The 21,275-nt window shown below is 38.1% G+C and overlaps 1 long non-coding RNA gene across 2 annotated transcripts in view; it reads right to left on the reverse strand.

Annotated features, from left to right (window-relative positions):
- Positions 1-233: 233 nt before the first annotated feature.
- The window catches only part of LOC103104269 (uncharacterized), a 59,220-nt gene continuing 38,178 nt past the window's right edge, over positions 234-21,275 (reverse strand). Inside the window, exons 1-3 of one of the 2 annotated variants that reach the window (XR_001626855.2) lie at positions 7,496-7,971; positions 4,090-4,287; positions 234-2,096 (exon numbers count right to left, since the gene is read on the reverse strand). This is a non-coding gene — a long non-coding RNA (uncharacterized LOC103104269). Of the gene's footprint in view, positions 2,097-4,089; positions 4,288-7,495; positions 7,972-21,275 lie in introns of those variants that run through there. The other variant, XR_008915425.1, reaches the window with a different exon arrangement.

A 21,275-nucleotide genomic window follows, 5' to 3' on the forward strand; every position in this document is an offset into this window, starting at 1 on the left:
CTGCCTTTCTAGTAACTAACTCTGGAGGATGGCATGTGCCCTCAGAGAGGTCTCTACATACCATCTTTGGCATACATGCCAGAGGTTCGCTATCACGGCTCTAGATCTACTTTCTTCTGGATTCCCACACTGACTCTCAGGAAGCACTTCATAGTTCCCTTTCCTTCTTTCTGCCCTGTCACTCATTTGTACAAGTTTAGGAAAAGGTGAGGCTTATTTGGTCACTGGTCAGAGTTGCACAGTGTTCTCAGAAATGAAGTTTTATTTCCTTCCAGAACACACAAACTGATCTAACTGAGTACTGAGGAGAATACAGCAGAGTCCTTAGGAAACCTATTTAATGATGATTTGTAAATAAGCTTTCAATTGTTTCTTTATGAATGGTCCCTCCTATTCACTCTCTTAATTCAATTCCATTTGATTCAATTCAATACAGCAAACATTTTTATTAAGCCCAACTGTGAACACTGTGCATGTCCTACAGTTGTTATCATACCTCAGATTAGACAGAACTGTAAAAATGAGTGCACAAGAGAGGTGACAACAATGTTCTATGCCAGATCTGAGAGGAGAAAGCTTATTTATAGGAGTGGAAGGAAAATCAGGGAAGATTTCCTGGGAGTATTTGGGGATAGTATGAGATTTGGATTTTAAGGGAAGGGTAGGAATTCCACAGGAAGAGAAGAAGGCTAAATATATCTTTTGCAATTATCATCTCACTCTCCATTTGTTTACAAATGTAATGGAGAAAGTCCCCACTATTGCACATGCTCAGGAGCAAGCTGTATTGTATCCTTTGCATAGTGCCAATCCATGTATTTACAAAAAGATAAATGTCAGGCTAGCCCTTTCCATCTTCTTGTAATTACTGATTAGAAGTCTGAACAAAGATAGGTTGGCTGCCTCACTGATTAACTGGCTGAAGTAGAGACAACTAGGAAGGGGGAGTAGACACTTAAAGAAGTAAATGGATCTTCAGTGGGGCACGTAGTCTTCATTTTCTCTTTAAAAAAAAACCATATAAAAAGGAATAGGCTTAACTAGCAACAGGAAAGAGTCAAATTGAACCTTAATATAATTTAGAAATTGGACTTTTCTAATTTTAGAGAGCAAAACGCAGGAAAACATTTATTGAAGGTATACTATGGACAGTCTTATTCTAAATATTATTCTAAATATTCTTATTCTTATTCTAAATATTATGGGAGATGGGAAAGGAGGGTTTAAAGATGTCTAGATCACAGTTCCTACCCTTGGGGGCTTAAAACTTTGTTGGGGGACGAGACATACTTAATTTTTAAAACTGATGATTTTTGTTGGGGGAAGTGCAGATCACAGACCTTCCCTGCTTTAGTAGACTATTTCATGAGTTTCAATGGCAAAAAAAAAGTCAAATAAAATTTTTTTTAAAAAGGTATATATATAAGTCTTGCAACAAAATCCTCTATTCCAGTGCCGCTCCCAGTTTAGATAACCTGGTTCTTGGACAGCCATTTAGAGGGCCATATCTGAAGCCTTTTCAATGTTGTAGGACTTGTACCAAGCTTATGCTCTCCAGGCCTAGATTTCAGGAACCTAGTCACTTCCATACCAGGAAGAGACAAAAGAAAAAATTCATTGAGGAAATATCTTTTGTTATTTTTTTAAGTGAATTTTATGAATATCCTCTGTTTTTAGACCTACCTTTTTCCATTCCCCCCACCTTATAGCTGGTTTTTTGTAACAAAGAATTTTTCAATTAATTAACTTGTTAGTTTACACCTTCCCCCTTTCGCTCCCCCATTAGAGAAGGCATCATTTGACAAAATAGATATATGTTCTTATGAAACTATTTCTTATTGATAGTTATCAGTTCTTTCTCTGGACGTGGAGAGATGTCGTTCTTCAAAGATATTTCTGTTGCTGTATATAAAGTGCTCTTAGTTCTGCTTGTTTCCTTCTTCATCATTTCATGTAGGTCTTTTCATGTTTTTCCAAAATTAACCTGCTTATTATTTCTTAGGGCACAGTAGTATTCTGTTCCAATCATATGCCACAATGTTTAGCCATTTCCCAATTTATGGGCATCCTTTCAGTTTCTAGTTCTTTGTCACCATCTAAAAGAGGAAGAAGAAAAAAAAACAAATCAACACAAAATTATAGAAGTCTGGCATTATATATAATGATCCATATTCATAGTCTCATCTCTGCAAAGAAGCAAGGGAATTGTCTTCTTACATTTTTCATTTGGGGCCAAATTTGGTCATTATAATTTTACAACATTCAATTTTTATCATTTTATGATTGTGATTTTTTTAGTTTACATCATTATCATCATTATGTTTATTATTTTATTGCCTCTATTTACTTTAATCTTTAAAAATATTTTAAACCATTGAAGAGTGGTAAGAGCTAGGCATCAGGGGTTAAATTATTTGTGTAGGGTCACAAAGTCAGGAAGTGTATCTGAGGTCAAATTTGAACCCAGGACCTCCCATCTCTAAGCCTGGCTCTCTATCCATTGAGCCACCTACCTGCCCCTCCTTCAATCTTTCCATGCCTCTCTATATACCTCAGGTTTGTAATTTCTTGCAGCATGTTAATATTCTCTTTCACATACCACAATTTGCTTAAAAATGGCATATTAAATCATAATACAAAACAAAAACCAGAGAGATATAAAGGATAATGCATGATCAGTACTATTTAAGTGGAAGATGCTGTAGTGCAATAGGATTTAAGAGGAAAGAGCTCACTGTAGGTCCCAGAGGGTTAGAAAAAACTCCATGGAGGAAATAGAGTTTGTATAGTGTCTTAAAGTTAAACAAAATTCATTTAGGATAACTGGTGTATGTAAAGAAAGTTAAAGCATGTGGGAAGGGCAATGAAGAGAGCCATGTTCTTATCTGTGAAATGAGCTTGGACAGAGACCACAGATTTAGAGCTGGAATGGTCTTTAGAAGTTATGGTCCAATCCCTTTATTTTACAGATAAGGAAACTGAGGTCCAGAGAAAGCAGCTGACTAGCCCAAAATCTGTATGCACAGTAAGTGGCAGAGTTTAGATTTGAATCCAGATCCTTTGGCTCCAAATCTAGCATTTTTCCCTTTGTATCATTTTTTTCCAGGTTTGATATATGATCCAAATGGGAAATGGCCAAAAATATTCATTTTTCTCTATTCTTATTTTAGTTTTAAAGAATGTGCCTAACAGTGAAGCAAGGTCTACAGAAATTACCTTTACAGTCACTTTGCAGCTAAATTTAAAGTCTTCCTAATGAATCAGCTATTCATGGCCAGGAAACTGTCAAGCAATAGGACCTTAATATAGCGGCCACAGGGTACCAAACTTCCTGTAATGCCTCTTCCGCCTGTCAGAGTGAATGCTCTGCCCAGTTTTTATTATAAACAACATGATAAATACAATGACTGTTGAGGCCTGGCAGGAATGAAAAGGGCTCTTATCAGAAGAGGGAAAAGAAGAGGCTTAATCTGAGAGGCATAAACTAGTTTCATCTCATTTTCATATCATTCTGTTTGGAGATTTAACAGCTACCCCTAGCAAAAGTGCCATTACAAAGAAATTGCCATTCTGTAATGGAAAGAATCCTGTATTTGGAATGGAAGGACCTGGATTCTGTTTCTGGCTTTGACACATATTGTGATTGTGACCTTGGACAAATTACTTAACCTTTCTATGTCTCCACTTCCCCATATATAAAATGGGCTATTAAATTTAGAATTGGAAGAGACATCAGAGGTCATATAATCTAACCCCTGCATTTTACAGATGAAGAAACTGAGACCCATAGGGACTAAGTGATTTGCTCAAGGTCACACAACTAGTAAATAACAGAGCCAGGATTTAAACACTTATTTTCTAACTTGAAATTCAGCCTTCTTTTCACTGTTAATAATATCTACATTAACCACCTCATATACTTATTGAGAGGTTCAAATAAGCAAGTTATGGGAAAATGCTTTGTAAACTTTCCATTCAATTCAAATCCATAAACATGTGTGATGCTCCTACCTTGGGGTGGTAGGCATTGATGTTGTAGATACACAGGCAAAAAATAAGAGTCCCTAGTATCAAAGAGTTTATATTTACCTCATCTCCACCTCCTCTCCCATCTCCAAGATTCCTCTTCCACCTCCCAACTTCATGACCTCCAAAGCAAATAGTTCTTCTGGGACTTGGTCCAAGAAAGGTGATAGTGGGAGTGCTAATGAGGCATGGAAATTGTAGCAGTCAAAGAACCACAGGCTAAAATGGGACTTGGAGGCCACACCAAAGATTCACTCTGACCTGAAAATGTGATATCAACATTCAATGACCCTATAAGCTTTAGATTTGTTTAGGAGCATTCCACTTAGGATAATATGATTGGGATCTGGGAGAGATCTTAGACCAGAGATTCTTAACCTTTTTTCCATCATAGACATTTGCTCTGGCCATTTGCTAGTACCTTTGAACCTCTTTTCAGAATGATGTTTGTTGCCTTAATTAATAATTATAGAAAGTTCTAAAGTTTAGTTAGATGTTAATGATGATAAAGTTACAGTTTTTTCCCCTTCTATTTAGTAGACCCCTGCTAGTGGTTTATGGACCTTAGGGTAAAACCCTTGCTTTAGATAATATAAATTGGACTTAATGGCTTTGGCTAAAGTTGCTTCTAGCACTAAATCTGATCTAGTACAAAAGTGCCAAACATGGATTGCATGTGGACCACCACATTCCTGAGTGTACTCCAAACCAGATTAAAATATGGATTTTATATGGGATTAAATCACTTGCCCAGGACCACATAGTTAGGAAGAATCTAAGATCATATTTGAACCCAGGACCTCCTAACTCTAACCATTATACAACCTAGCTGCCCCAATCTTTATGTGCTGTTTAGTGACCCCCATTTTAATTTGGGCTTGACACTATTGATTGAGTACAACCCTCTCATTTTGTAAGTGGGAAAATTGAGGCCCAGAGAGAGAACCTCACTTGTCCAAAGTTACACTGCAAGACTAGATGAACCTAGATCTGCATGGCCCCAGAGAGCAGAACCAGGAGCAAAAGAAGGATTCCTGTAAAGGCAGAGAACAGTAGAGAGTAGTAATAACAATTATTATTTTTATTATAAATAACTGCCACTTATATAATGCTTTGAGGTTTGCAAACCAATTAAGCCTCACAACAACCCTTCTGAGTAAGTACTATGGTTATCATCAACTTCATTTTACAGATGACAAAACTAAGGCTAAGTGAGGTTAGATTTACCAAGGTCACACAGTATCAGAGGCAAAATTCAAACCCAGATCTTGTCTTATTCTGAGTTCTTCCCTTTTCCTGATGTACAGTGCAGAACTAGCAACATCACTGGGAACTGGGGGAACAGGCAAGTAATAATAATGGGATAATTTCAGAAGAAATCTTGGGCTTTTGCTAATCACATACAAAAATCAGGGCCAGCCCCAGTTCCTGTATGGGGCTGTGTCTTCAGGATACCCCAGTGGGGACTTTGGGTTCTAAGGAGACTTTCTCTAGATATTCTGTGGAATAAATTTCCTTAACCCCATGGTATAGTAAAAAGATCAAATAATCATGAAATCAGAGCTGGAAAGGGATTGGAAACCATCTAATTGAACTCTCTTCATTTTGCAGAGAAAGAAATTAAAGCTCAAAAACATTAAGTGATTTGTTGAAGCTCATCCAACTAATGAATGGCAGAATCAGATTCTGAACCCAGGTCTCTATAACCAAAATCAAGGGCTAGTCACTATGATTAATTATGCCCCAGTTTATCTCTGTTGCTATCTCTGTCTCTTTCTCTCCTCTCCCTCCTTCTCTCTTCTTTCTGCTCTCTACTCTTTGTGTCTGTCTCCGTCTTGCTCTCTTTCTATCTCTCTCCTTTAACTTTTGTCACTTTGGTAAGTTCTTTCTCATCTCTTATTTTTCTCTATTTGCCTTCCCAAGTTTTTCCTTCCTCTAACCAGGGAAATGAAAATAGAAAGCTATATGTTATATGCTCAGGCTTCCCAGACCAACATTTCTAGATCATAGCCTTATAAATTAGAATTATAAAAGATATGAAAGATCATCAAATTAAACAACTTCAGTATCTAGAAAAGAGGCAGCTAGGTAGTGCAGTGGATAGAATGCTGGGCCTGGAGTCAGGAAGGCTCAAATCCTCCCTTAGACGCTTACTAGCTATGTAACTTGGTAAATCACTTAATCCTTTTTGCCTCAGTTTCTTTATCTATGAAATGAGCTAGAGAAAGGACAAACCACTCTAATATCTTCACCAAGAAAATCCCAAATTGGGATCTCAAAGGGTCAGATACAACTGAAATGACTCAACAACAACAAACAAACCCAAAGAAGTTACTTGCTCAAGGTTAGGTCACCTAATACATGTGTATATACATATATATAAATTTACATACATATGTACATAACAGATGTATTGATTTTTTTATTTTATTGATACATTTTTGTTTACAACATGGCTTTCCCCTAATATTCTATGTAGTAATGTTCCCTATTATTCTCTTCTTTCACCACTGAATCCTTCTTTGTACCAAAGGAAAACAGTAAATGCACACAATAGTCTGGCATCCTATATTTGTAGGCCCTTACCAAAAGGAAGCAAATGTATTTCTTTGCTGTTCTACAAGATCCAGATTAGTCATTGGGATTCACCTGAGTTGGGCTTTCTTTTCATGTTGTTTCATTACAACAAAAAAAAAACTGTTATTCTATGTTTTGATCAGTTTATATAAGTTTTCCAGGTTTTCTCTAAATTTCCTATTTTTTAAGGTGTAATCGTATTCCTCTGCATTCACATACAAACATTTGTTTAGCCATCTCACAGGTAATGTTTTTAGTTTTTTGTTACCACAAAAAGTGCTCCTGTAAATATTTTGGTGCTCTTTACATGGAACATTTCTTTCTGTCTTTGATCACCTTAGAATAGAAATATAGTAGTGGGATTGTTAGACCAAAAGGTATGAACTATTATGATTTTTTTCTCATATGATCCCATGTTGTTATCTATAACAAGTAGACATATTCAAAGCTCCACCAACAATGAACCTATATTCCAATAGTCCCCCCAACAATGAATGTCCCCATCTTTGCCAATATGAGGAATACGAGATGAAATTTCAGTTGTTTTAATTTATATTCCCCTTATTTTTAATGATTAAGAATGGTCTTTCATATTGTGGATGATTTTTAATTTCTTTTGAAAACTATTTTTAAAATTTCTTTTGTCAGTATATTCCAAGCCCCAAAATGTTCCATGGTCAAATTAATCTGGAAAATACTAGATTCAAAGATCCCTATGATCTTTTTCAATGTGAATATTCTATGAGTCTAAGAAGAGACAGGTCAGCCATGGGCAGCTAAGATATAGAAAACTAATCATCTAAATGGAATCCTCTTTGGACCTACTGTTGCTGCTACCCCCCTGAGCTTTCCACCTTCCCCATCCCACAGACCACACAGTTAGGTCCCTCACCTTTGCCAGAAGCTGAGTCAGCATCCCTATATTGCAACTGCAGCTCAGGCCAGCTCAGAAAAAGGACGTGCATCACTTATGCTCTAGGCAAAAGGCCAGGCTGACTCCCAGATGGGCCAAGTGTTCCTGGGTGATGCTGATATAACAATCATAACAATAGTCCTTCCTGTTGGGAGGGAAGGGCACATCATCTCTCTCAAAGCACTGACACAGGCATTCCCCGCTATGTATGCGCACAACTTACCTGAGAAGGAGGCAAGACCAGGACTCATCCTATTTAATAAAAGGGCGCAATTGAGGCCCAGAGGGAGCAAGCCCAGGTAGACATCTGGTCATAGAGGTCCTAAAGCTCAAGAATCTTTCTGATTTGACTAAAAAAGTGGCAAGCCCCCTGATTCCCTCGAGGTCTGGAAAGGGAGCAGTTCTTAAAGAGGAGAGGGGTGATGGTGGTGGCAGCAGGGACAGGGAAATGCTGGGAAATGGTCAAGTCAGGCCATTCAAGGCAAACACTGCCAAGATGTTGACACTGATGGCTCCAGCTGCCTTATTTATTATCTGATAAAGTGCCTTCAGCTAGGCTCCCTTGGACAGCCAGTCTGGCCTTGCTGGGGCCTAGGCTGAAAGACAGAGGGAATGAAGGAACCTCCTCCCACCAACTTACTAAATGTCCCCTCCCACCTCTTCCCCCAACACCCCTAGCTATGGGGGTGCCTCATTCACTTAGCAGGGCTAGCCTTGGAGCTGCAAGACTTTCCTCTGGAAAAGGGACAGACACTCTCAACTTTTTGGCACCCCCCCCCCAATTTCCTCAAATCTCCCTCTCTTTCGAACTTGGACCCCCAACTCCAGCCAAGCACCTCTCTTTCTTCTCCTCTGAACATACTGCAATCTTTCTGAACACCACATTGTTCGTTACCCAGACATACATACCTCCTCCACCTCCCCTCACCCTACTCAGCCTCTCCATCTCTTTAAACCTTACCCACGTTACCACCTTCTTCAGGAAACTTATGTGGAGAATAGAACTCCAGCCCAGGAAATGTTCTCTAAATCCTATAACATTGTCAAGCAAAACAAATTTATTCATTGTCTACTCAAAAAAAAAATGATGCCCCATTCTGTACCCTGAAACCACCACTTCTCTGTCACCAGGTAAATAGCATGTTTTCTTTCTTTATTTATTTTTAAGTATTTTTCCAAGGTTAAATGATTCATGTTCTCTCCCTCCCCTTTTCTATCCCCTCTAATAACATATTTTCTTAAAGTATTTAAAGATGATTCAGTGGATAAAGCATGGGACCTAGAATCAAAAAGACCTGATTTCAAATCCATGATAGCTGTGGGGCCTTGAGCAAGTCACTTAACCTCTGTTTATCTCAGTTTCCTCATGTATCTCCATGGGGATATCTCAGTATCCCCATTCTCATAATGGGGATAGCAATAGCACTTATCTCCCAGGTATGTTGTGAGGATTGAATGAGATACTAATTGTAAAGTGCTTCACAGAGTTTCTGGCATGTAGTGCTATATAAATACTAGCTATTGTTGTTATTATTCTTTACAATATTATTGTTAATATTTAAGTTGCTCTTCTGGCTCTGCTTACTTCACTTTTCATTTGTAGGCACAAGTCTTTTCATGTCTCTTTGAAATTACTTATTTTTCTCATTTCTTAGAAGCATGAAAATGTTCCTTTTCATTCGTATTCCACAATCTGTTCAGGCATTCCCCAATTGATGAGCATCCCCTTAGTTTCCAGGGGTTTTTGCCACCTCAAAAAGAGATGCTATAAATATTTTTGGACATATGAGACCTTTTTCCTTTTTCTTTGCTCTCTTGTTGATTTAGCAGTGGGAAAGCTAGTTCAAATGGCATTCATTGTTTAATAGATTTTTATATATTACTTCAAACTACTTTCCAGAGAAGCATGGTTGTGCCCATTCACAGGTCCAACCATGAATTTTCCTTTTTTTTTTTTCAATTTGGGTGGGAAGTGGAAGGAAGAAGAGATTTGTTAATTTAAAAATGTTTTTAATTCCTATAATATTTAAGGTCTGTACCATTCATGTTAAGTTGCAAAGAAGGCATCACTAAGTAGTTTCCTCACTGGAGTCCCATTATATCATTAAAATCATAGGTCCAATCCCTTTCTATCCTATTCACATTGTGATGCTGAATCACCTGCTCCTTAGACTCAAAAGAAGGACCCTTAAGGATCATCTAGTTACCATGCCCTCTCTCATTTGCAAAAGAGAAAGTGAAAGTCCAAAAAAGGGAAAAGATTTGTCCAAGGTCACCTAAGGGGAGTGGCCTTGTGTTGTTCTTACCATCCCAGTTAGATTATGAGATCCTCCCATCTTTTCTTCCTCTTATGGCTCCCACATAGCAAAAACTCCCCCTTCTGCCTCTCCACAACTAGCTGCAAACAAGGGACTAGATTAAATTTCAGTAAAATTGTATCCGTTTTAAGGTCCACTAAGAACAATCCAGGGTACTACCATGGGAGCTTGGGAGTAAGGCCATTTCTCTTTCTCAAATCTAACAGTTTTCACAGACACATGACTACAAGGGACCTTAGAGATCACCAAGTCTAACAACTTCATTTTACAAATGAAGAAACTGAGTTATTAACAAGGGAGGTTAGAGAAGTAATGTCAAGTTTAGGGAATAGTTAGTACTCCAGTTTGGCTGAAATATAAAGTATATAATGAGGAATAATATGTAAGAACTCTGGAAAGGTAAGTTGAAGCCAGCTTGTGAAGGCTTTTAAAGGCCAGATTAAAGAGTTTTCATTTTACTTTAAGGGCAGCAGGGAGCCAATGAAGGTTTGGGGACAAAGGAGTGGTATGCTTAGATCTTTGCCCTGGAAATACTATTTTAGCAGTTTTATGGAAGACAAATGAAAGAAAGGAGGCATTACAAGAAAGGAAGTAAATTAAGCGTCTGCTAAAATGATCCAGGAAAAAAGTGATGAGGTAAGAAGGATAATGTGAAGAGAGAGAAGGGAACACGGTATGAAAGATTCATCAATATAGAATTAACAAGGCTTAGCAACCATTTAGTTGTGGAGGATGAGAGAAAGAGGAGTCTAATCTAACTCCAAGCCCAGATCACCATAAGGCTAATGGTATCCTCCATTGAAACAGGTAAGTTTGGCAGAAGGCTGGTTTTAGGAAAAAAGAGAACCAGTTTTATGCGAGTCTGAGATGTCACAGGTGAGAGACCTAATAAAGTTTGCAATTCCCCACACACTCCATTACAGGACATTCTGTCTCCTCTCTTCATGTTGTAAGATAGGAGGAGAGACAGTCCACTTTGAGCAGAGAACAGTCTCTGACAGAGACTAGCTGCAGAGAGAGTGGGGGAAGAGCAAGAAGAAAAATCTGAAAATTTCAGGAGAGAATCAGAAGCTGAGAAGTCCAACTGGCCAGGCACTTCCAGCTGGGAGCCTGAGGGAAGAGGTAGATCTCCTAGGCTGGGAAGAAGTCAGTCTCTCTGGGGATCAATTGTCTCTTTCTGAACCCCTGGATACCTCTCACTCAACTCTCAATAACAGCAATCAAAAACCATCAGTGGATTTTGTGGACTGGGACCTTGAAGAGAGCCGTCCACGGGACCCTTTTCAAGGATCTCCCTCTCTGTTTCTCTCTCCCTTACCTATCCCTGGACTCCTGTATTCAAGTTAGTTAGCTTAGGAGTAGGGACAAACAGGCAGCTGACAAGAAGGATAAGGGCTGAGAAGCTTTGAACCCCAGACTTTGGAGGACTAATTTGCCAAAGGGGACAAGTTGTAGGGCTTCCTGTTCACTCACTTCCCTGCTTGATACCTTCTGTTACTGTAGATTTAGGTCTGGGCCAGTCACTAGTCAGCATTGTTGAGGGGACTGAAGATTTGGGGAGGATCACACCTCTCCCCAAAAGGGAGGTTGACGTCTAGATCTTAGGGATTCAAGATTACCTGACCTAAAGGAATTGATATCCTTCCTTGACAGTTGGGTAGCCCTAAGATCCTGAAAGGGACATACAGTTGATGTCCCTGAGGAAAATAGAGGCATAAGAGTTCATCTTGCCTCTCAAGAATAGATTGGACCAGGGTCAGCTGGGTAGCTCAGTGGATTGAGAGCCAGGTCTAGAGACAGGAGGTCTTATGTTCAAATCAGGCCTCAGACACTTCCCAGCTGTGTGACCCTGGGCAAGTCACTTGGCCCCCATTACCTAGCCCTTCCCATTCTTCTGCCTTGGAGCCAATACACAATATTAAAGGTAAGGATTAAAAAAAAAAAGAATAGATTGTGTCAACTTACTTACTTACTAAGACTTACTCTAGTCTCTTGTCCTCCATATCCCAGAAACATTCTCTGAGGAGACATACTTCCCTTTCAAGGAGACAGGATTTGGTTATCTTCCCCAAAAAGGAAGAGAGAGGAAGAACAACCTCTTCACCCTCTCAATCCCATTCCCTTTCTCTCTCCATCATCCTTATTCCTCCCTTTAATCCCTATATTACAATGTCTACATACAGACCATCCTCCATGCCTAAAAGTGCATTCATCTTTGCCTTATAGAATTTCTACTTTCATTCAAGATTCAGTTCAAGAGCTACTTCCTCATGTGGGTTAGTCTGATCTTTTCCCCACCTCACCTCATTCCTAGATGCTAGGTCCAGAAATTACTTTCATTTACTTATCTTTATAATATTTGGGGTTGGAGAGGTTCCCCTAATTTTGTTTTTGTCATTGTATATCTAGCACTCATTAAAATGCCCCGCACATAGTTAAGTGATTTTTGAATGTTGATTGAATCAATGAAACTTTCAGGGAATGAGGTGGTAGGCAGGGAGTCCCCAAGAGCAAAACAGAAACCAGAGGATTTGGGGAAGGAAAATACACTATTGGTGGAACTATGAGGCTGCTCAGCTACTTTAAGAAAGTAATTCATAGAGGGCAGCCAAGGGGCTCAGTGGATTGACAACCAGGTCTAGAGACAGGAGGTCCTCAGTTAAAATTTGGTCTCAGACACTTCCTAGCTGTGTGACTTTGGGCAAATCATTCAGCCTTACATTGCCTAGTCCTTGCCAGACTATTCTGCCTTGGAACTAATCACAGTATTGATTCTAAGAATAAGGGTTCAAAAAAAGTAATTTGTAACTACACACCAAAAACACTAAACTGTGAATTTCCTTGGGTCAAGGCATATAACCTAAAGAGATGAATGAAAGATGAAAAAGACTTATACATACACAAATATTCCTAGTAGTTCATTTTGTGTAGTGAAGAACTTAAAAAAAGAAACAAGGAGGGAAGTAAATTAGGGAATAGATAAACAAATTATAGTGTATGAATGTCATGGACTATTATTTCCCCTCAAGAAATGTTTATAGGATGGATTTAGAGAAATCTGAAAAGATTTGAGTGAAGTGATGCAGAGCAAAGTGGACAGAATCAAGACATTTGTACAATGACTACAATATTGTAAAGACAGCAATGTTGAATACTCAAGAACTCTGATCAATGCAGTGACCATCTACAACTCCAAAAGACCAATAATAATGGCTAACATATTATGCCTATTATGTGCCAAGTACCACACTAAGCACTTTTTTTTTTACCATTATCTCATTTAATTTTCACAACAACCCTGTGTGATAGATACTATTATTATCTCCAACTAAAGCAAGCAGATGTTAAGTGGTTTGCCATGGTCACATAGCTAGGAAGTTTCTGAAGCCAAATATGAACTCAGATCTTCCTGACTCGAGGTACTTTTTCCATTGTACCACCCAGTTGAGAACCTGAGTTTCAATCTTTCCTCAGATTCTTACTAGCTGTGTGACACTGGGCAAATAATTTAACTATTATGAAGGTAAAATTAGATATTTGTGAAGTGCTTAGCACAATAACTGGCACACAGTAGGTGCTTAGTAAATGTTTTGTTTCTTTCTTTCCTTCTCTGGGGACTTTGAATCAACAGGCTCTGGGGATGTTTTGACTGAAAAAGCCTGGTGCACGTTGGGGTAGAGATGGATGGAGAACATAACTTTTTAAGTATTTGAAAATCTCTCCTATAGATAAAAGATTTAACTTGTTTTGTTCAGTCTGTGGGAGCAGAACAAAGTTTTTTGAAGGCAAATTTAAGCTTGATGTCAGGAAAAAACTTCCTAACGATTATAGCTATCCAAAAATTTAATGAATTTCCTTGGGAAGTAGCAGGTTCTCTCTCCCTAGAGATCTTCCAGGAAAGGCTAGATGACTATTTGTTTAGGATATCATAGTAAAGACTCTTTGGGAGATATATATTAGACTTAATGGCCAAAGAGAAAATAAACATTTATTTAGCACCTAATATATGCAAGGCATAGTACTAAGAGCTTTACAAATATTACCTCAGAACAAAATAAGTTTAATCTCAGGCTCACACAGCTATTAAATATTTGAGACTAGATTTGAACTCAGATCTTCCTGATTCTAGACCCACTGCTCTATTCACTTGAAAATTCTGGTATTCTGATGGATCTGGCATCTACTAAGTTATTTCTGCCTTTTACTGACAAGTGAGACAAATCTAATCCATCTCCCATATGACAACACTGAACATTGTCTCCTGAACCCTTCTCCCTGCTAAACCTCTTCTTCCAGCTAAATATCCCTAATTTCTGCAACCAACCATTATCTAACTTGGTTTCAAGTTTTCTCACTGTCCTGTTCTCCCTCCTTTGTGTTCACTTCAGCATGTCAATGTCTCCCATAAAATGTGGGCTATATTCCAATTGCTGTCACCCTTACTGTTGTCCAGCTGTTACAGAAGATACAGGCTCAAAGGTCACTGGGCCAGGTGATTTTACAGCCCGGCCTCTGCGACAATTCCTCCTGACCTTACCTTCCCCCTTGCCCTTTACACCAGAGGTTCAGTCTGGTCCCCCACCCTCCCAAATACCCCCAATCCTGCTTTATGACTCCATTAATAGCAGACTCCAAGCCTGAAGGCCTCCCCAGAGGGTTCACAGAGGACAGAAGAGGCAGCAGCTGCCCCAGGACCTTTACTCCCCAAGGCAGCTAATAGGCTGTCATTTTTATGAAGGAATGGGAGCAGACAGGTTGTTGTTCTAGGAAATTATTTGCAGAGGTATAAATGCAAACAAAATAAGAGATCCTGTCAGGAAGAAGGATCTGGAAGCATCAGTCCAGCTTCCAGCATCCCGCGGGACGCCTTTTTCAGTTCCACCTGTCAAAGGGGACACCATAAATTACAGGAATGAGGAGAGCATTTGCCCAACCTAAATCACACCATGTATAGATGTTGCTCTTGGAAAACATGATCCAAATTTTCCCTACTGACTATTCAATTACTGTTCATCCTTCAAAGCCCAGCTTAGTTCAGCTGTCAGTTGATTTCCATCCTACTCTCCAATCCATCTTCTACACAACTGCTTTCTAAAACACAGGGCTGACTGGACCACAAAAATCCTCAGTTGCTCTAGATCACTTCTGGGAGAAAAAACAAACCCCTTAGCCTGACATTTAAGGTTTGCCATAGTCTGTTTGAAGGGTGGGTCAAGTTCAAAGTCCTCTCTGTTTGCTCTTGGAAAGACTTGACTAGTCACGAGTATCCCACGTGCTGGTATTTTTCATAAGCCAACTGGCACCTCCATGCTGTGTCTATGTGACAAGGAGATCATAGCTCAAAAGGCACCCTTGGAGTCTAACAGAATCCTTCTTGGTCTTTGCCTCTTTGTTTATCTTTCTCTCCTCTCTCTGTCTCTGTCTCTCTGCATCTTTCCATCTTTGTCTCTGTGTATGAGTTCCTCCTCCTTGATTAATAGCTAGTTACCAATTCACAGCAGAAAGCATGAGGAGGGGTGGCTATTCTTAACATTGGGGTTATTTAAAAACAAACACTGTTTTAGGACCTGATTCAGCCTCCCAGCATGCTTGGAAATTAGCCCACGGGAGTAGGAACATGTTCTCCTGTTGGTTTGAGTTTGGCAGCCCATAACCTCCTAGTGGGTCCTAGATCCAGCATCTGTCCATGGTTAGTCCTTCTGGGTCCACAATCTCCCTGTGAACTACGAGAGGATATTTCTTAAGCAAATGACCACAGAATCAAGGAATGGGTCAGACAGGCTGGTGTATAAGGAAATTATTTGTAAGTCAATAAATGCAAATAAAATAAGAGAGCCTGTGGGGAAGAGGGATTTGAGAGCCCTCTTCATGGTTCCCTGTAAAAGGACAGAAAGAGCTACCTGGAAAAAACTTATTCTATGTAAAGGTCAGAGTAAAGATCAATGGGTAGAACTTGTGGGATGTCAGATTTCATACTGATTGTTAGGAAGAAATCTTTAACAATTAGAATTGTCAAGAATAGAATGAATATGTTCTTTGTTTGCATCACAGAATGAGAAAGAACCCAAGAAGTTCATCAAGTTTCTACCTGTTTTCTCTTGCCCCCAGAAATATTCAAGCAGAGGTTAGGATGGCAATGATTTGGGCTGCCATAGAAAGAATTCCTTTGGTAATGCCTCTGAGATCCTGTGTCTATGACTCTCACAGGTCAACTCAATTCAAAGCAGTTCACCAAGTATGCACTGAACAACTTTACTTCTGGGCTTGGTTAAGTGGACATCATAAGAAAAGTATAAAATATGATCTCCGACTTCCAAGAGCTTACAGTCTTCTGAGGGGCATCACTTTCATTGTGCCTGTAGGGAAAATAGTGAGATAAGATGGTGATTTGTTAGAAATTGAATGCAATTAATGCCTCACTGGCAAAGCATCATAGTGATCTGACTAACCAGAAGTCTCTAGAGGACATTTATTCAGACTCTATTTCTTTGCAAACTTCATGAGGCCCTTCTGTTTGGGTATCCTTTTGACTATACTGGCAGACAAGTAGTACTGCAGTGGACTCCAGTCCCTAGCCTAGAGTCAAGACCTGAGTTCAAAACCAATTTCAGACACTTTTCTCTGTCTGCCTCCGTTTTCTCAACTGACAAAAAGGGATAATAACAGCACTTACCTTCCATATTGCTGTAAGGATCAAATAAGCTAATATCTCTGTAAAGTATTTAATATAGTACCTGGCATATGAAGAAATCAAAACTATCAATAATCACATGAAAAAAAAATGTTCTAAATCACTCTTGATGAGAGAAATGCAAATTAAAACAACTCTGAGGTCCCACTTCACACTTATCAGATTGGTCAATAGGACAGCAAAGTGATCAGTGTTGAAGGGGTTGTAGCAAAATTGGGACACTAATGCATTGTTGGTGGAGTTGTGAACTGATCCAACCATTCTGGAGGGTAATTTGGAACTATGTCAAATGGGCTACAAAACAGTGCACTCTCTTTGAACCAGTGATATGACTAGTTCTGTATCCTAAAGAGATTTTGAAAAAAAGGAAAGGACCAACTTGTACAAAAATACTTATAGCAGCTTTTTTTGGTGACAAAGAATTGGAAATTGAGGGGATACCCATTAATTGGAGAATAGCTGAAGAAATTGTGGTATATGTTGTTGAAAAATACTACTGTGCTATAAAAATGATGAACAGGATGATTTTAGGAGAAATATAGAAAGACCTACATGAACTGATTCAGAATGAAATATGTAGAACCAGGAAAACTTGTACACAATAACAGCAATATTGTGGAATGATCAATTGTGATAGACTTAACTACTCTCAGCAATACAATGATCCAGGACAATTCTGAAAGCCTCATGTCAAAGAATGCTATCCACCTCCAGGGAAAGAAGTATTAGAGTTGGAATACAGATCAAAGCATACTATTTTCTCACTTTAGTTTAGTTGTGTTTTTATTTGTGATTTTGGTTTTCTATGAATATTCCCTCTCAATAATGTACAATATAGAAATATGTTTTGCATGCTTATACATGTATAATCCAGATTAAATTGCTTACCATTTCCAGGAGGAGGGAGGAAAGAGAGGGAAGGAAACAATTTGGATCTCATAACTTTAGAAAACATATGTGGGAATTTGCTATTACATATAATTGGAAAAATAAAGTATCTTTTAGAAATAAATACAAAATATTATAGTACCTGGCAGAAAGTATGAACTTAATAAATCCTTTGGTTCTCATGAGTAAGATCAGTCTTGGAGAGTGGTATATAATTGTTAGAGTTTGTAACTGTGTCCTGAAATCATGAGATAAGTTATAGTCTTATGCTCCAAATGCAGGGCTCATGTTGACCATCATCCAGCTCTCATCCAGCTCTTTTCCTTCTCTGATGAATGACATGAAAAGGTTGGCCCAAGCCTTCCCTGGGAATCTTTGCTTTCATATATATTGATACATTCAATTTACCAAAGATCAGATCATTAATATCATAGAATCTCCATATCAGCAAGAACTTATTAAGCATCAGGTGTTATTCTAAACACTAGACAGAGAAAGACATGAAACCTTCAAGCTTTTCGTTCTACCTTCAAGGATCTTTCATTCTAATTGGGGAGAAAGAATATATATGTGTATATGTGTATGCATATGTATGTAGAGAAATATGTGTATATGTATAGATACACAAATACACGAGCATATATTCTGTATGTATATGGCAGAATTAGGAATAACCCCATTCTCTATTTATCTGTAATCTTTTCAGATCTTCTGGCCCCTTTCTTGCTGTCTACAAGCAAGTGCATAGCTCTCTAATACATACATACATACATACATATGTTAATGTATATATGGACAGATACCTATGTATACATATTTATATATATATTATGGATATATGGATGGGAGAGATACATAACACAACTATATGTAGATATATGTATAAATGTATATCTGCATTTATATGCACATATTATATATGTATATATGTAATATATACAACATTAATATAGCCAGGGGTTATTGAGGAGTGAAGCATTATTCTGGGAATGGATGTCCTTAAGAAAGTAGTTACCAGCATTTATTCTATACCCAATTCTGGCTCTCAATACTGTGGCGAAAATAGGAGGCATAGACCATCTAATTAGAGAGACAAGAAATTCCTGAAACAATCACAGAAAGAAAATCAAGCAGGCTTGGGAAGCAGTTCTTTCTATAAAGCTTTTTGTGGTTCTTCCTCACCACAGCTGCTGGTCCCTTCCCTTCCATAAGCATCCTATATCTATTTGGTGTATGGTTCCCTCCCCCCTAGAATGTTCTATGGACAGCAATTCTTTCACTTTAGTCTTTATATCCCTGGAATATATAGCATGGTGCCTAGTATATGATAAATGTTTAATTAGTGCTTGTTTGCTAATGAAGCTTAAATTATTATTTTAAGAACTTATTAAGCATTAAGAACTAAGAGTGGTATAACACTTTAGAGTTTGCAGAATGCTTTACATGTATTATCTCATTTAGGTTTCAAAACAGTCCTTTAAGATGGTGCTAATCCCCATTTTAGAGATGAGGAAACTAAGACCAAGATATTAAGTGAGTTGTCCAAAATTACATAGTAGCTACATTCTAGAATACTGTCAGAGACAGCATTAAAGCCCAAAGTCTTCCTATTCCAAGTCCAGAAAGTCTATCTACTACTGGACTCGACTTTTTTATATTCCTTCATATTATGCTCATCATCTTCTTACAATAATTCTTTGATGAGAATGAATCAGGACGATTAGCTCTGTTTTACAGATGTCTTCCCAAAGGAAACGGAGGTTCAGAGAACTGATTTAACTTACCCAGAGTTATATGCCTAATACATGGTGGAGAAGGAGCTAGAATTCAGGCTTCCTAGTTTCCAAACAAGAACTCATTTCCCTATAAACTCAATCTTCTTTCATCCAAAGAACATTTTTAACATTTAATTTAATATATTTTTCTCAATTATATGTAAACCAAAATTAACATTCATTTTTTAAAATTTTGAATTCCAGAATTTCTCCCTCCTCCCCTTCTTGAGAAGGCAAGCAATTTGATATAAATTATACGTGTAGAATCATGCAAAACATTTCCATATTAACTAGGTTGCAAAAGAAAATACAGACCAAACAAACAAGAATAATAAGAAAGTCTTTTAAAATATGTTTCAATATGTTCAAATGCCACAAGTTCTTTCTCTAGAAAAATGTAGCATTTTTCATTTTAAGTCTTTCAGAATTGTTTTGGGTCATTATATTGCTAAAAATAGCTAAGTCATTTACAGTTGATTATGGTACAATGTTACTTTTGCCAGGTACAATGTTCTTCTGGTTCTGCTCATTTCACTTTGCATCAATTCATGTAGTCTTCCCCAATTAATTCCCCAATTAATAAGCATACTCTCAATTTCCATTTCTTTGCCTCCACAAAAAGAACAACTAAAAATGTTTTTGTATCAATAGGTCCTTCTCCCTGTTTTTAATCTTAATTAAATTTTAACTTTAAGCCCCTGTAACTACTTTCTTAAAAGCATTCATTCCCAGGATGATACTTCACTCCTCAATAATGCCTAGTTATATTCATTTTGAATATATTCTAGATAGATACATGCAGAATAGTTATACAAATATACATATATGCATACATATACTTATATGTATATATTTCTCTCCCATCCATATGTGTATCCATTCATATACATGTACACATATATAGATGGGAGAGATATGCACCTGTTTGTAGGCAGCAGGGAAGGGGCTAAATGATCACAAAAAGTTACAGATAAGATAGAGAGTAGTGCTTTTCCTAGTTCTTCCATATACATACAGAATATATGCATACATGTTATTTTAAATGGAATTTTTATTTCTATTTCTTGCTTGGACTTCATCAGTATTATATAGAAATACTGAAGACTTACATAGATTTATTTTACATCCTGCAACTTTGCTAGTTGATTTTCTAGGTTTCTCTAAGTATAACATCATATCATCTGCAAAGAGTGATAGTCTAGTTTCCTCATTGCCTAGTCTAATTCCTTCAATTTCCTTTTCTTGACTTAGTTTTATAGCTAGCATTTCTAGAATAATATTGAATAATAAGGGCAATAATGAACATCCTTGTTTTGCCCCTGATCTTGGCTTCTAGCTTATCTCCACTGCTTTTGGATAGATACTACTCATCATTTTAAGGAAAGCTCCAGTTATTCCTATGCTTTCTAATGTTTTCAATGTATATCTTTCTAATGCTTCCAAAATCAAAAGAGAAAACAATGGATTTGGCTTCTATCTAAGAGGTCAGCAAAGAAAAATAGAACTGAGGTGCCTCCAAGGACAAAGCTCAGTGTGCCCACATCTTGTTTGTGGAATGACCTAGGTCAAGGCAAGACAAGTTGGCTCCCTTTCCTCCCATGCCTAGGGAAAATCTTGGGAATAGTGGGCACTTAAATGTTGCTTAAAGTCAGAGCTAGTAACTGCACCATTCAAAATCTCCAAAAAGTTTCCTAGGACCTGAATCTGCATTTTGTCTCTTCAGAAACTTCTAGGAAACTGAACTCAGATGACTTGTGCAGAGGCACCATTGCTCATAAGGACTTTCATCTTCAAGCTGATGACATTAAGCTTGAATTTGGTTAACTTCAGAGGGGAGTGTACCATGCTTGGGAGAGAGCAGAAGGAGAGGAAAGAAGCAGGGGAATTGTCTGAATGTCTGGATCCCATTCGCAAATGGATAGTTGTAATTTCCTTCGATTTAGCAGGGCGAAAACCAAAGTGGATCCTTTGACTGCTAAATTAGATTAGCTGTAACGAATGGATATTAGGTGGCTAGTCTCTCCCTCAGTACCCTGCAGATTGGCGCTCACATTGACCCTAATAGGAATTTGGTGGGAAACTTCTTG

The sequence above is a fragment of the Monodelphis domestica genome, chromosome 1 (assembly GCF_027887165.1).
Source record: "Monodelphis domestica isolate mMonDom1 chromosome 1, mMonDom1.pri, whole genome shotgun sequence".
Classification (NCBI taxonomy): domain Eukaryota; kingdom Metazoa; phylum Chordata; class Mammalia; order Didelphimorphia; family Didelphidae; genus Monodelphis; species Monodelphis domestica.